Source organism: Mauremys mutica, chromosome 13 (genome assembly GCF_020497125.1).
Source record: "Mauremys mutica isolate MM-2020 ecotype Southern chromosome 13, ASM2049712v1, whole genome shotgun sequence".
NCBI classification, from domain to species: Eukaryota; Metazoa; Chordata; order Testudines; family Geoemydidae; genus Mauremys; species Mauremys mutica.
This window is the reverse complement of record NC_059084.1, coordinates 13349385-13362652: the sequence shown is the minus strand read 5'-3', so window position 1 is coordinate 13362652 and position 13268 is coordinate 13349385. Positions and strand designations below refer to the sequence as shown.

Sequence of the window (13268 nt, the reverse complement as noted above, 5' to 3'; positions counted from 1 at the left end):
CTGAGATCACAGGTCACAATATGATATTTCTGTGTATTCATTAACTTTCACAAGTACAGATGGATCTTCCGTTGCCATGAACACTAATGAAACATTTTCTTGTTTTTACAGAATATTGTATCATTACCACCAAACACATAATAAAGAAAAACTGCTTCCAAACAAATGGCTCTAATTAGAGTTCTATCATAGGTTATCTTGATTGTTACACTTCCCCATTAAATTTCCAAATGCCAGCAAGTATATTTGATAGGAAAAATTCATTGTGTTTCTTGGTAACATTGAGCCATTTTTGAAGTACTTAGTCCCCCATGCAGACACACCCTAATGTGACATAACTGGGGTGTAAATTCAAGGGTGCATCAGTGTGTCACAAACTAACTGCCCATGTGGACACTGCTGGTACACATCAAAGCTTCCCTAGTGTGCATTGGTGCATTTTGCCCAATGAAATCTTGAGTGGAAGGATTGTCTAATGCAGTGGTTCCCAAACATGTTCCTCCGCTTGTGTAGGGAAAGCCCCTGGCGGGCCGGGCCGGTTTGTTTACCTGCCATGTCTGCAGGTTCGGCCGATAACGGCTCCCACTGGCCGTGGTTCACCGCTGCAGGCCAATGGGAGCTGCGGGAAGCGGTGGCCAGTACGTCCCTTGGCCTGCGCCACTTCCAGCAGCTCCCATTGGCCTGGAGCAGCGAACTGCGGCCAGTGGGAGCCGTGATCGGCCGAACCTGCGGACGTGGCAGGTAAACAAACGGGCCTGGACCACCACAAGTGGCAGAACAAGTTTGGGAACCACTGCTCTAATGGCTAGGACCCTAGCCTGAAAGTCAGGCGACCTGGATGCAATTCCTTGCTGTTCCGCAAACTGTCTGTGACCTTGGGCAAGTCACCTGTGTTTTTTTTCTGGGCCCCAAACTCCTCATCTCTAAAGTGGGGATACACAGTACTTCCCTTCTTCACAGGGGTTATGAGGATGAATGCATTCAAATTTGTGAGGTGCTCAGATGTGGTGATAACAGGGGCATATGAGTACAATAGATAAGAAAACCATCTTAGGGTATGGCTACGCTGGCGAGTTGCAGCGCTGGAAAGCCTCCACCAGCGCTGCAATTAGTAAGTGGCCACACCTGCAGGGCACTTCCAGCGCTGCAACTCCCTGGCTGCAGCACTGGCCGTACACCTCACTCAGCATGGGGAATAAGGATTCCAGCGCTGGTGCTGCAGCGCTGGTCATCAAGTGTGGCCACACACCAGCGCTGTGATTGGCCTCCAGGGTATAAGGATGTATCCCAGAATGCTTTTATAAATTACTCTCTTTGTTTTGTTATGCAGCCTGTCTTTGTTTTGTTGTGAACTCCGAGCTCCATAGTTCCGTTGATCCTGGAGCTGTTTATCTACAAACACAGCTCCTGTTTGCTGTGATCAATCTGTGAACAATCAAATGAGATAATGAGGCAGGCAGGGAGTGAGTGTTTGCTTGACAGAAACAGCGGGGGCAGAGGGGAGAAAGGGAGTCATGTTGGCTGCAGGCTGTTTGCAGTTAAGAGTTAAGGGTAAGGGATCGGGAACATGTTCTGATTTTTCAAGTCAGGAAGCTAACACACAGTGCTGGCTCCAAAAATCCCCTCTCTCTCTCCCCCCCCCCCGCTCCCTGTCACACTACGCCCCACCCCACCCTCCTCTTTTGAAAAGCACCGTTGCTGCCACTTGAATGCTGGGATAGCTGCCCATAATGCATCACTCCCAACAGCGCTGCAAATACTGCAAATGTGGCCACACACCAGCGCTGGTCCTGCACAGCTGGACGACCAGCGCTGCAGATTTGTAAGTGTAGCCATACCCTTAGTGTTAGCAGTAGAGGAAATAGATGGCTGTTTCAAACAAAACTGTCACCATCAAACCATCCCAAAATCACACTAAAGTCTCACATGTTTGAGATTAGCTCAACTCCGACTTGCCGCCTGAGGAATTCTAATCCATATGGTTTAAAAGAAACTACTAGTAGAGGACTTATTTAGAGCCAACAATGAGCTGAGAAGATTTACATACTTGCCTTAGAATTATCCCTGTAGGCAGGGACTGTTTGCTATATGTATGTACTATATAGCCCCTAACATATTGTGGACCCAATCCCTGAGAGAGGCCCCTAAATGCTATACATATTAATAATAAAGTCTTATAAACATGTTTTTCTATCTCATTTTATTTCATTCTGGAAGGAAGCTCAGTGATAGAGCAGAAACTGTTTACAACTAAGAAGACTCTTCTACACCAGATGACACTGGGTTGGCATAAACTCGTTAAGCTCAATGTAAATGCACCAGGGTAGTGAGTGTAATGGATTGTTCAGACAGGTCTTTTATCACATGATGGTGTTGGGGTGGATCTTCAAAGGTTTCACTGCAGGGAAGCATTCAAATGGTTATCCAAACTCTCTAACCCTCTTCCGTGCTAAAAACAAGGCTGACACTTGCATGGGAACAAAGAGTTTGATGAGACTGGAAGAAGGATGTATCAACAAGCTTTACTTCAGAAACCTCCTAGATGGTCTCTCTTCCACTGCTGACATTAGCCAGGACTTGGGTCAATGAGTGGGCCTGCAGGTACACAGATGAAAGACAATTGAGGGTAAAACAACTTTGAACAGGTCAGTTTCCATTTTGTCTGAAATGTTGGCCCAGTTTTTATTTTATCCCAACTGGTTTGTACTTCCCAGAAATCAAACTGGGAGAATTCCCTGCTAAAGACTGGGGTTGATTTGTGTCACTCTCCTTCGCCACTAAGTGTCACTGTTTCCATGTGATAGAAAAAGTGAACAACTTGTGTTACTTTAACAGTATCTGCCCTATTCTTTGCTCTCTGGCTAAACTGGGGTTTATAGCTAATAAAGTAAAACTATCCTATCCTTTTTCTTCTTTATCTTTCTTACGACAACTTCCACCATTTCTGCCATATCAGGCCTCTACTCTTTATCTTTCATGTTGCTTGCATAGCAATAGCAACAAAGTGAAACATTTGGTTTATTCTAAAAGAAATCTCTGCAGTGAAACCTTATAGAGAAACACAATAAAAGTGTAAATGGATTGGAGACCTACAATTCCCCTTTGCAGAAATGAAAACTCTGGATTCAAAATTAGTTCCGGTGTGCTATACGTCCACCACTTACACAGATGGTGATCAGGCTGGAGTAGGATTTAAACAAAGGTGTGCTGCTGACTCTTCTTGAATCTCACAGAATGGGGGATTGTTCTGTCTGTGAAACAGCAGCAAGCAGCTTGGCATCTCTCTCTGTCACTGAGGGGTGATTCACAACATGAAAAAGGGAGGGTTGGTGTAATTGGGGAAGAACCTAAATTATACACATTTCTCCTGCTGCTTGCAACATTTATGAAAATCAAAGCATGTAAATGAACACTGGCCCTGTCTGTCTGCATTTCAGCTCCTTCCCATCTAGCTTAAGGACTGTCTAACTGCACACAGCTGCAGCATATTTCTCCCAGGTGGCTATTGTAACACAGTGAGGCTCCATGGCTTGCTTGAAGGAGGTGTTTCTTCTCCCCTCCCCAATTAACCCATTCCTGGTCCCTATCACCATCCTGATTTTCCTTCACATACAGTCCAGACTCCAGACTTCCTCCTTAACCACAGATAATGCTCCAGCTGGCAAAAGAGAATCTATTGACTCACTGCTGGAGTCATCCCCAGCTCCACTGAAACAGAATTTGCTGTCTTTGAGGGCATTTCTTTCCTCTGATGCTGAGATAAGAGGTAGAGATGAAGATTCAAATTAGTGCCTCTTGCAGACATGAACAAAAATTCCTCAGTTGCAATGCAGCTATTAAAGGCTTGATTATGTGTCTGCGGACATCAATGTCATTGCTCCCACTGACTTCAAAGGTGCAAGATAGAGCCCTGTGGCAGGTCCCACATATCTTCTCTGTCCCACGTGTACTGCAACCTTAGCACTATTGACAAGACATGCTGCAGATTCCTTAGCTACTAAAACATTCTGGATACTAAGGGCTCTCAATCATTGCAATCCCTTGTGGTAGAGTGTGCAAACCCTGCACCTGCCAGGTGATGATTAAGGAACTGTTATGGGCTCACCCTATTACACCTGCAAGGCATTCCAGGCCTGGAAGAAAGGCTTAAAAGAGGGGATGCCCAACTCAGTTAGCAGCAAGCCAGGGAGGGAATGGACTTTCAGTTCTCTGTTCCCAAAGGAAAGTGTGGCAGAGAACAAGGACTGCTAGTGCAACTGCTGCCTGTCTGAGCTCCTTGAGTGGCAGGTGGTCTGCATTCTGAATGATTGCTTTGGAAGGCTTCCTAGTGACTCACCTGTGGGTGTAGAATTGGACCATGGCTTGCAAAAAGCTCCTGGAAAGAAAGGAGGCCTGCTGTGGGCTAGCTTCAGGTTGTTTTCTCCCCCCACCTCTTTTTTTTGGTCGGGGGGACCTTTGGTAACCCTGGAATGGTGGACTCCTGTGGGGACTCAACTGAGTCTCCCACACCTGGAAGCAACAGGTTCTACAGCACTTCACAGCAGGAACTGAGCAGATCCATTTCCACTGAACACTGAAATCATGAAACGGGAAGAGACGCGTTGTGCCCTTAGAGCTCGCAGCCCACAGGTTGCGCATTGCTGCTGCTTGATTTCAGTCAGATTTCTCATGCTAAACAAGGCCAGGAGGATGACTGCCCTTGGACAGGAGACATCCCAGAAAGGTGCTGAAGTAAATGGGAGTGGTATTCAGCAGGTTTCCTTTCTCCCTCTAACTCTGAAGCAATGCTCCAGCAAGGTGTTAGAGTAAGGATAGGCCAGTGGACAACCTGGATTAAATTCTCAGCTCAGTCACAGACTTCCTGTATAATTCTGGGTAAGTCACTTAAACTTGTTTCCTCCTCTTTTTAAGGGGATTAGCACTTCCCTACCTCATGTCGGTGTTGTGAAGCTAAAGACCTGTTAACAACTGTGAGGTGCACAGACACTACAGTAAGGAGGGCCACATACATATCTAAGGAAGGCTGTGCTATTGGACATGTTGCCTTTCAGATTCGATGTAAAACAGACACTAATTACTTGTGCTAATTATAGATCCCATGGCACTTTCTGTAAGAGTGGAAGTGCATTCTGGCCACATTTTTACTTAAGTAATTACCTGACTTTCCCTTCACATTTCCACTGCATATGCTCTTCTTCCCTTCCTATCCTAAACGTTTGTGTTGTGCTGTGATCTGTTAAAAGGCTTCCATACTCCACCCAGGGCTGGCTGCACCATCTATGTCCTTTATAACCATCAGAAATGGGGAAGCAGTAGGCTTTAATAGTGCCTATAAAGTGTTTTGATCCTTGGATAAAAAGCATTGTAGAGGAGGTCAATGAGTTGTTAAACTAAGAAATTCACTTGTTAAGAAAATTTCTCTTTCACTGAACAAAGAATTCTTCATTTTACAGAGTGAGATGAAACTTATGCAAACCACAATGATTTACAAAAGCCTTTGTGATGAAGACATGTCCTCTGTAAAATATACTATCTATAAAAGTGAGTTAATATCTGCATAAACACCTCATTTTTCCATAAACATGTAATGACTCTGATGAAAGCCTTATGGCATTAATGATGCATGAGCTCTATTTTTAGTTATAATTTAGTTAGATAAAATGCTATCTACATTTAGTATTAATAATGTTATTTTCTAGTGTCTTGATGCCAAGGGTACTGCAAGTAGATTTAAGGCTCTCTTCCTCATACAGAAGCATCCCACCTTGGAGCGACATGCTGCAGTGAGAGAACTTTGCTAGGATATGTCAAAAAAGTGTCCATAGTCCTCTTTCCCTTGGATTTCCTGGCACAGAATAAGGACGAAGTACACCTCATGCGCTTTAAATAAAAGGCCAAATCATGTTTTTGTTCCAGACACAGATCTCCCACTGATAACCATAAAACCCGGCATGCATACAGTATCCTTTATCCCAAAGTATTTCCTAGTGTTAGCAACTATGGGATAGATTTTCTGTTATGTTAATAGACTTACTGTGACCCTCTGAAGGTATAAAAGGGCTCTTAAAGGTGATGAATCTGGCCTCTAAAGAATAACCCTAACATAGCCGGCATGATGGCTCAACACCACCCGATCTTGCAGATACTAGTAAAGTGGATGTGGCCAAAGCATTGCTGTGCTCTAGTTATACCCTGCTGGCGGGATATCTTGAGACCACAGGTAGCCAAGGGCAAATAAAAGTAGCTCTGAGAAGGTGGTCTCAGTATGGGGGATCTGCAAAGCTGCCTCTGATTTCCCTGTCCTGCTCCTATGCCAAGTGTAGATCCAGCAGAATGAAGAGTCAGGGCCATCATAACAACAGGGATCGCTTCACCCTGAAATACAGACTTCTAGGGTGCAGAGTGGCAGCCAACACAAGAGACTCAACCTTAGCCATGGAAGGATGTGATATTTTGCCATAAAGACTTGGACAAATACCTACCCTATGAATTCTGTCATGGGACTGGTAATGTCTTGATCCCCTACATGCAACCCTTAGTGTGGTACTAGAGTCTAGATACCACAGTGATTAAGAAGTTTATAAAATCAATCATTAGATGATCTACCCATAATTTCAGGCTTTAAGTTCTCTGAAAGTACATCTGCCCTCCCCTCCGGCTGTCTGAAACTCATTGGAACCTGGCTGTGTACTGATAGCTGTCAACATCTGATTGATGTTCAGCAGACTAAATGAAATGGGTGTAATAATATTAATACATAGATTTTTATGCAGCATTTTTCACCCATAGATCTCAAATCCTCTTACAAAGGCGAGAAGTACCACTATCCCCATCTTACAGATAGGGAAACTGAGGCACAGGGAGGTGGAGTGACCTTATTGCAAGGCCACACAGCAGAGCAGTGGCAGATATGAGGACAGAATCCTTTGGATCCCAGTCCAACACCCCATTCAATAAGGCACACTATTTCCAGGCAAGGCTGCACCACTCTGTCTGTTTTTCAATGTTCTTACATAAATCCACTACCAAAATCGCTCCTTTGTTGGCAATGAATGAATTAGCATGGATACTGTACTATGCTCTCACTGTAGAGGTGGTCCCTCCAGGCTAGGGATGGTGCCCATTGATGGTTCGGACGAGGTGGCTGCTACTAGACAGTGAATGTTCAGAAGGCCCAGCAGGATTTCAGTTTGAAGGACTGTCAAGCCAATTCTTTTCCTGTGTGCTAACTGCACATTTAAAAAAAAAAATATATATATATATATATCAATTTTCTTTTAGTGTTAACCCTTTCCCCCCCGACACGCTTATAATCTATACAAAGGTGTTTCTTGGCAACCTGTCTAAAGGATGTCAAGAAAAATCTGCAGCAAGACTAGATGTTTAATTGTAACAGTGGCAAGTCCTTTTCTTCCCTAAAAAACATCCTATGTCTCTAGTTTCATATATTTCTTTTCTCCAGATAAGTCTCCCAAGCAACAAATATTTCTGAGAATGAAGTTCTGGGGTGGCAGATCTCTGCCAACCTTTTGCAGTTCGATGATAAGGATTGATTGAAACAAGGGCTAAGCTAGAGCAGCAATATATAAAATAAACTTCATTTAGCTTTATTTGGGGGTTGGTTATTTATAACATCTGTTTCTCCAATGGATTATTCAATTTACTTGTTTACAGAGTGAAACAAAATCAATCCAAAGTTGCTTTTCCTTTGCAACACGTGACTGTCAAATCCTTGTGGAAAATTGCTTAAATTGCATAATCCATTGCTTGAAGTGAGAACCTAGCATTTAATTAGAGTTTAATTATCTTACTAGATTTTTAAGCTCTCCGGTTTGCTTTTGTTTTTCCTTTTCTTCTCTCAGTGCTCTTTGCTGAAGTGCTTCCTCATTTAGAGCACAATCGGGTTCACAGCCTTAAATTGCACAGCCGCTCCCTTGGCCTCTCCATAAAGCGAAGATTTCATTTCTTTTCTGTTGCATGAGCCTAGTTATACATATATCTGGGAAACTAACCAAGGAAGCTTAAAATACACCCTGCAACAGGAGCAGAATCCTGACAGGTGCTGAGCACCTGGAACTCCAAGCAGGACCACTCAGAATCAGGCCCTATGATTCAAAGGCATGAATGGGAGCTAAGCACGTAACCGTTGTTTGTGCCTTTGAAAATCTGAGGCTTTTTTAAATGCTTCAAACTACTAATTGCTAATAATCATTAATTCCAATCACAATTATTTACATGCTATTTGGTCATGTTCCCAGACTTGGTAATTTGCTCCTACATGAGTAGGGAATCAACAAAATAACACTGACTTTCCCAGTTTTATCAGGTAATTTGAGTCTGATATGTCATTACACATGAAATGTTGACAGTAGTTGTCCTGCTTTTGAAAAGCTAGTGCTCACTGGGCTATAGATTTAGCTGCCTAGACCCGTTTCTGCACCAGGAACCCTGCATACAAACCACAAACGCTATAATGCCTGAGCAGAACCCTGAAGAGGCAGATGCCTTTGGCCTACTTTACAAAGAGTGGTCATCAGCGCAACCTTCCAAATACAAGCTCTTGTTGCCAGTGGGAGCTAGACTTATAACCGCTTCCCACTCTACTGACTTCCAGACTACGGGTAGGATACCAGTTCTCTTCCAAAGGGTGATATCTCACAAGACACTGCACATCTTAGAAAAAGAAACGAGGCAAAAATGGGCTGGCCAGTAAAGCGAGAGGTAAATAATTTGAAAAAACATCTGAGATAACTGCACATAATTAAGGGCCTAACCCTAAACCCAAACGAGGAAAGTTCCTGGGTTGTGGGAATCTTAGCAGTGCTGGGGAAGGAATGCATCTCAGACTATAGGACGGCATCGGAGTTCTTCCATGGTCACTGTGGCAGTAGCCTCATGCCCAAAGAAGCCATGTGGTGATAGATCCACTGCAGCTGCATCACTATATCTGGTCCCTCACCACCCCAGCACCCTGGGCTGCTGTATTGCCCCTGTAGGGCTTTTCCAAGCAGCTGCAATTTAAATCAACTATCTGCTTTCCTGAAGCCATGCCAGGTACTTATCCAGTGCACAGATGGCTCTAGGATTGGCCATGGGGGGAAGAGGGTAAACTTGGCTGCTGCTCCAGTGGATGGGAAAAAAACACATCACGACAAAGGAAATAGGAAGCAACGCTGGGGCTGGAAATCCATAGTATTTGAGTATGGCAGTACATGGGAAACATCAGACCTATTGTTGTCCCTTCAAGCCAGGTGAGGCCGATAGCCATGCTCCATTTCAAGCTTCTGAAACTGTGACTTCTCAACAATGAAATCAATAGACTCCCATTCTTGGGAAGGGATCCTTTAGCTTCATTTTAAACCGCCGTCAAACATGAGATATCACCTGACAACTAATTTCCCTTCATTTTGCCTTTTATTCTTTTCAGTGGCTTGTGATCAAGTCAATATGCTGATGAGCTCCAAAATCACTACAAACCTAGGAACTCAGCTATAAAGTACAAAACACTTTCGTAACAGCCCAGTAAAGACAACATGATGGGGCAAACCGCTTCTCTCTCATTCCAGATCTGGTGGTTTATTATCTGATTTTAAAGTGTTCTATTTTTTCCTCTGTGAATAGCCTGGGTCAAAGAAGCTGTAGTTACTCAAACAGATAATTGCACTGGCTTTCCCTGACAAACTGGGGTTTGAGCTCTCTCACTGCTTAGTGAGTCAGAACATACTTTTTGACATTGCAAAGTGTTCAAACTCGGCTTGTTTTGGCCCTTTGTGGGAAGGGAACATTTCATTTATAACACTCCTGATGCCTTCAAAAAAAAAGGAATCATCAGCTGGAACTGGGAGCTATGGTAACTTCACAAGAGCCAGACTCCCACTAGGGTAAAGGTGACATAAATGTGAACCACATGGCATATAATATTGTTTAAATGAGTATCTTAGGTACCTATATCACCATAGGAGCTGAGTGCCTCACAATCTTTTTTTTAATGTACTCATCCTCATGACAGCTCTGTGAGGTAGGGAAGTACTATTACCCCTATTTTACAGATGAGAAATTGAGTCTGAGAGAGACTGAGGGACAAATCCTCAAAGGCATTTAGCTTCCTAACTCAATGGGCATTATGCACCTTCAGTACCTTTTGAAGATCTAGGACTAAATGACTTGTGCGAGGTCCCACAGAAAGTCTGTTTTGGAATCCCACTTTCCCAAATTCTACCTTGCCGCCTGGACTACCCTTTCTATTATAGGAAATTGTGCCTAAGTAAAAGACCAGGTCAAATGTACGTCCCTGCACCACTGATGAGCCGCTGCAGTTTTTGAGAGCATGACAATCAGAAGACAGGAACAGCTCTTCTTGCCCACAAGTCCAGGAGAAGGACTCCATCCCACCCCAGTTGTCAGAGAACCCAATCGCTCAGTCTTCACCAAGGAGAGGACTGGACCCTAGTGCTCTCTCCAGCCTTAATGTATCTTGAGTAGGCTCATCCCTATTCGCTGAGCTTGTCTTCATATGTTGAATGGAGATTAAATATAAATAGCACAGCTGGTTGGAAAATGTTCTACAAAAAGGTTTTGTCCAGATGAGATTTTTGAGGCACCTTCCATCTGAGGATCTGAGAGTACATTGCAAACATTAATGAGTGTAGCTTATAGAGCTCTGCAGATTTATATGCGTATTAACCCCATTTTACAGATAAAGAAACTGAGGCAGACACTGGTTAAGTGACTTGCAAGACTGTGGCAGAGATGGCAACAGAATCCAGATCCCCACTCCTTGATCCATGCTTTACCAGAAGATAACGACCATATAGATAGGCTATACCTAGACATGAAATCAAAGATTATTTTCTCTTATGTTCAAATTTCCAGCCAGAAACCTGGTTTGTATCATCTCTAGCAAAATTGGAACCTCTTGACAGAACAGGGCAATCTCAGATGGACAGCTGGCCATATATGACACTGAGCATATATGGTAGTGGAGAACAGCATTTAAAACTATCAAAAAACTGGTAAATGGAACCACTTTTCTTAAAATAATGAATTAATCAGTACATCACTGAGTAACATGATGAGAAAATGCTAAGCTATGTATTTCTGTCTCTGAAGATAAGTAGTGGAATGTTCCTGGCCATAGGATTTGTAGATTCTAAAATAACTTCTGTTTAATTTTCCAGCTGCGTGCTATTGATTTTCATGAACCATACCTGAACCAATCAAGAGATCAAACTAACATGTCTTGCTTTTCTTGATTGCACCCTGTTGGATCCTACTGATGTAATTTTGTCTGATGAGCTGATGACCATCAAAGGACATTATTTAGTAAGTTTCTGTAGTTGAAATTTAGGAAGATATATACTGTATGTATATATCAATTTGCAACCGCCATGCTTCAGTTTTTATTGAGGCCATCAGTCCTTCTGCAGTTTTCCCTCCTTCAATAGGAGGGCATATTTTCCACACTCTACAGAGATAGATGTACTTTATTAAATGAGGTAAGGAGTTAATTTTAGGTTTCAGACACATTGTGACAGTATCTGTTCACCTGAATGAAGAAGAAGCATGTGGGATCCATTTGTACTGTTTCCTGGAATCAAAATAAACCTTTTGTCATTGTAGGAAACCGTTACATTAATAGCCCCTTGAAAAGCATGTCAGTCCTCATAATTACTTCATTCTTCTGCAAAATTCCATTGAACACTGAAGCATCAAAACTGTCTGCATTATAAATATGGAACAGTGCAGTGCAATTTAACAAGGCCTCAAATCAGTGGAAGTTTGCCATTTTTGTCCTTCATTTCATTTTAGCTTTTATTAATGTGTTGATGGGGGGAAGAGTTGATTGCTGATTTATGTGCTTCATCTTTCATACTGTTACATTTCTGCTGTGCAGGGAGTCACTAAAGAGTCTATTTACAGCAGCCCAGATAGAACCAGCTGATTTTCTTACAATCACATCAAATTCTCTTCAAAATTGCTGCTAGTTGCTTTTTTCGTATCAGTGTCTCCAAAGTTTGCATTTTGTTCTTTTAGCTCTGACTAGAATGTTAACTGCCCGACAGTCTGGTGTCCATTTGGGTTTTTATTATTACTAATATGGCCTGATTTTGAGCTGTCTGCTTTGCTACAGTTAGTTTCAGAATGGAGATATAGACTTGAGTCATTCCCAAGCCACTGTTAGCTGAGAGAGGCATTTTAAAGGAAGAAATATTAGCCTCCACTAAGGCTATGTCTACACTTGATATGCTACAGCACAGCTGTAGCACTTAAGTGTAGACCAGGGGTGGGCAAACCACGGCCCATGGGCTGGATATAGTCCTCAGGGCTTTGAATCTGACCCGCAGGATTGCCACCCCTATGGCGCCGTGGGCCCCATGCCGCTCCCAGAAACAGCCAGCACCACGTCCCTGTGGCCCTTGAGGAAGGGGGAGCAGAGGGCTCCGTGCGATGCCCTCACCCGCAGGCCCCGCTCCGCACAGATCCCATTGGCTGGGAACGGGAACTGCGGTCAGTGGGAGCTTCGGGAGAGGTACCCGCAGGCAAGGGCAGCGCACGGAGCCCTCTGCTTCCCTCTCCCCTAGGGGCCGCAGGGACGTGGTGCTGTCCGCTTCCGGTAGCGGCGTGGGGCCGGGCCAGGCCAGGCAGGGAGCCTGCCCTGGCCCCAGTGTGCACCACTGCCACCCCGGAGACACTCCAGGTAAGCAGGGCTGGACTGGAGCCTGCACCTCAAATCCCTCCTGCACCCCTGCCCTGAGCTCCCTGCAACACCCCTCCTGCATCCCAGCCCCCTGCTGCACCCTCCTGCACCCCAGTCCCCTTCCCAGAGCCCCCTGCCACACCCTGCACCTCTTCTGCACCCTTAACCCCCTGCCGAGCCCCCTCCCACATGCCGCACTCCTCCCTGCACCCCTGCCCTGAGCTCCCCCCACTCTGCACCCCTTCCTGCACCCCAACTCCTTCCCTGAACCCCCTAATACACCCTGCACCCCTCCTCTGCCCCAACCCCTTGCCCTAAGCCCCTTCCTGCACACCGCACCCCATCCCATACGCCGCACTCCCTCCCGCACCCCAACTCCTGACCCAGCCCTATATTCATGGCCCTGCATGCAATTTCCCCACCCAGATGTGGCCCTCGGGCCAAAAGTTTGTCCACCCCGGTGTAGACACTACCAGTGTAGACACTTCAGTGTAGACAGGAGGGCTTCTCCCATCAGTGTAGGTATTCCAACTCCCTGAGAGACAGTGCTAAGTGCTTAAAAATCTAGTTC

The 13268-nt window shown here is 44.6% G+C and overlaps 2 long non-coding RNA genes across 2 annotated transcripts in view; one reads left to right on the top strand and one right to left on the bottom strand.

Annotated features, from left to right (window-relative positions):
• Positions 1 to 2175: 2175 nt before the first annotated feature.
• Positions 2176 to 13268, bottom strand: part of LOC123348150 — a 58200-nt gene continuing 47107 nt past the window's right edge. The window contains exon 3 of the long non-coding RNA XR_006573181.1: positions 2176 to 2595. This is a non-coding gene — a long non-coding RNA (uncharacterized LOC123348150). The remainder of the gene's footprint in view (positions 2596 to 13268) is intronic.
• LOC123348148 lies at positions 4132 to 6149 on the top strand. Its single transcript, XR_006573179.1, has 2 exons — positions 4132 to 4875; positions 5754 to 6149. It is a non-coding gene; the product is annotated as an uncharacterized LOC123348148 (long non-coding RNA).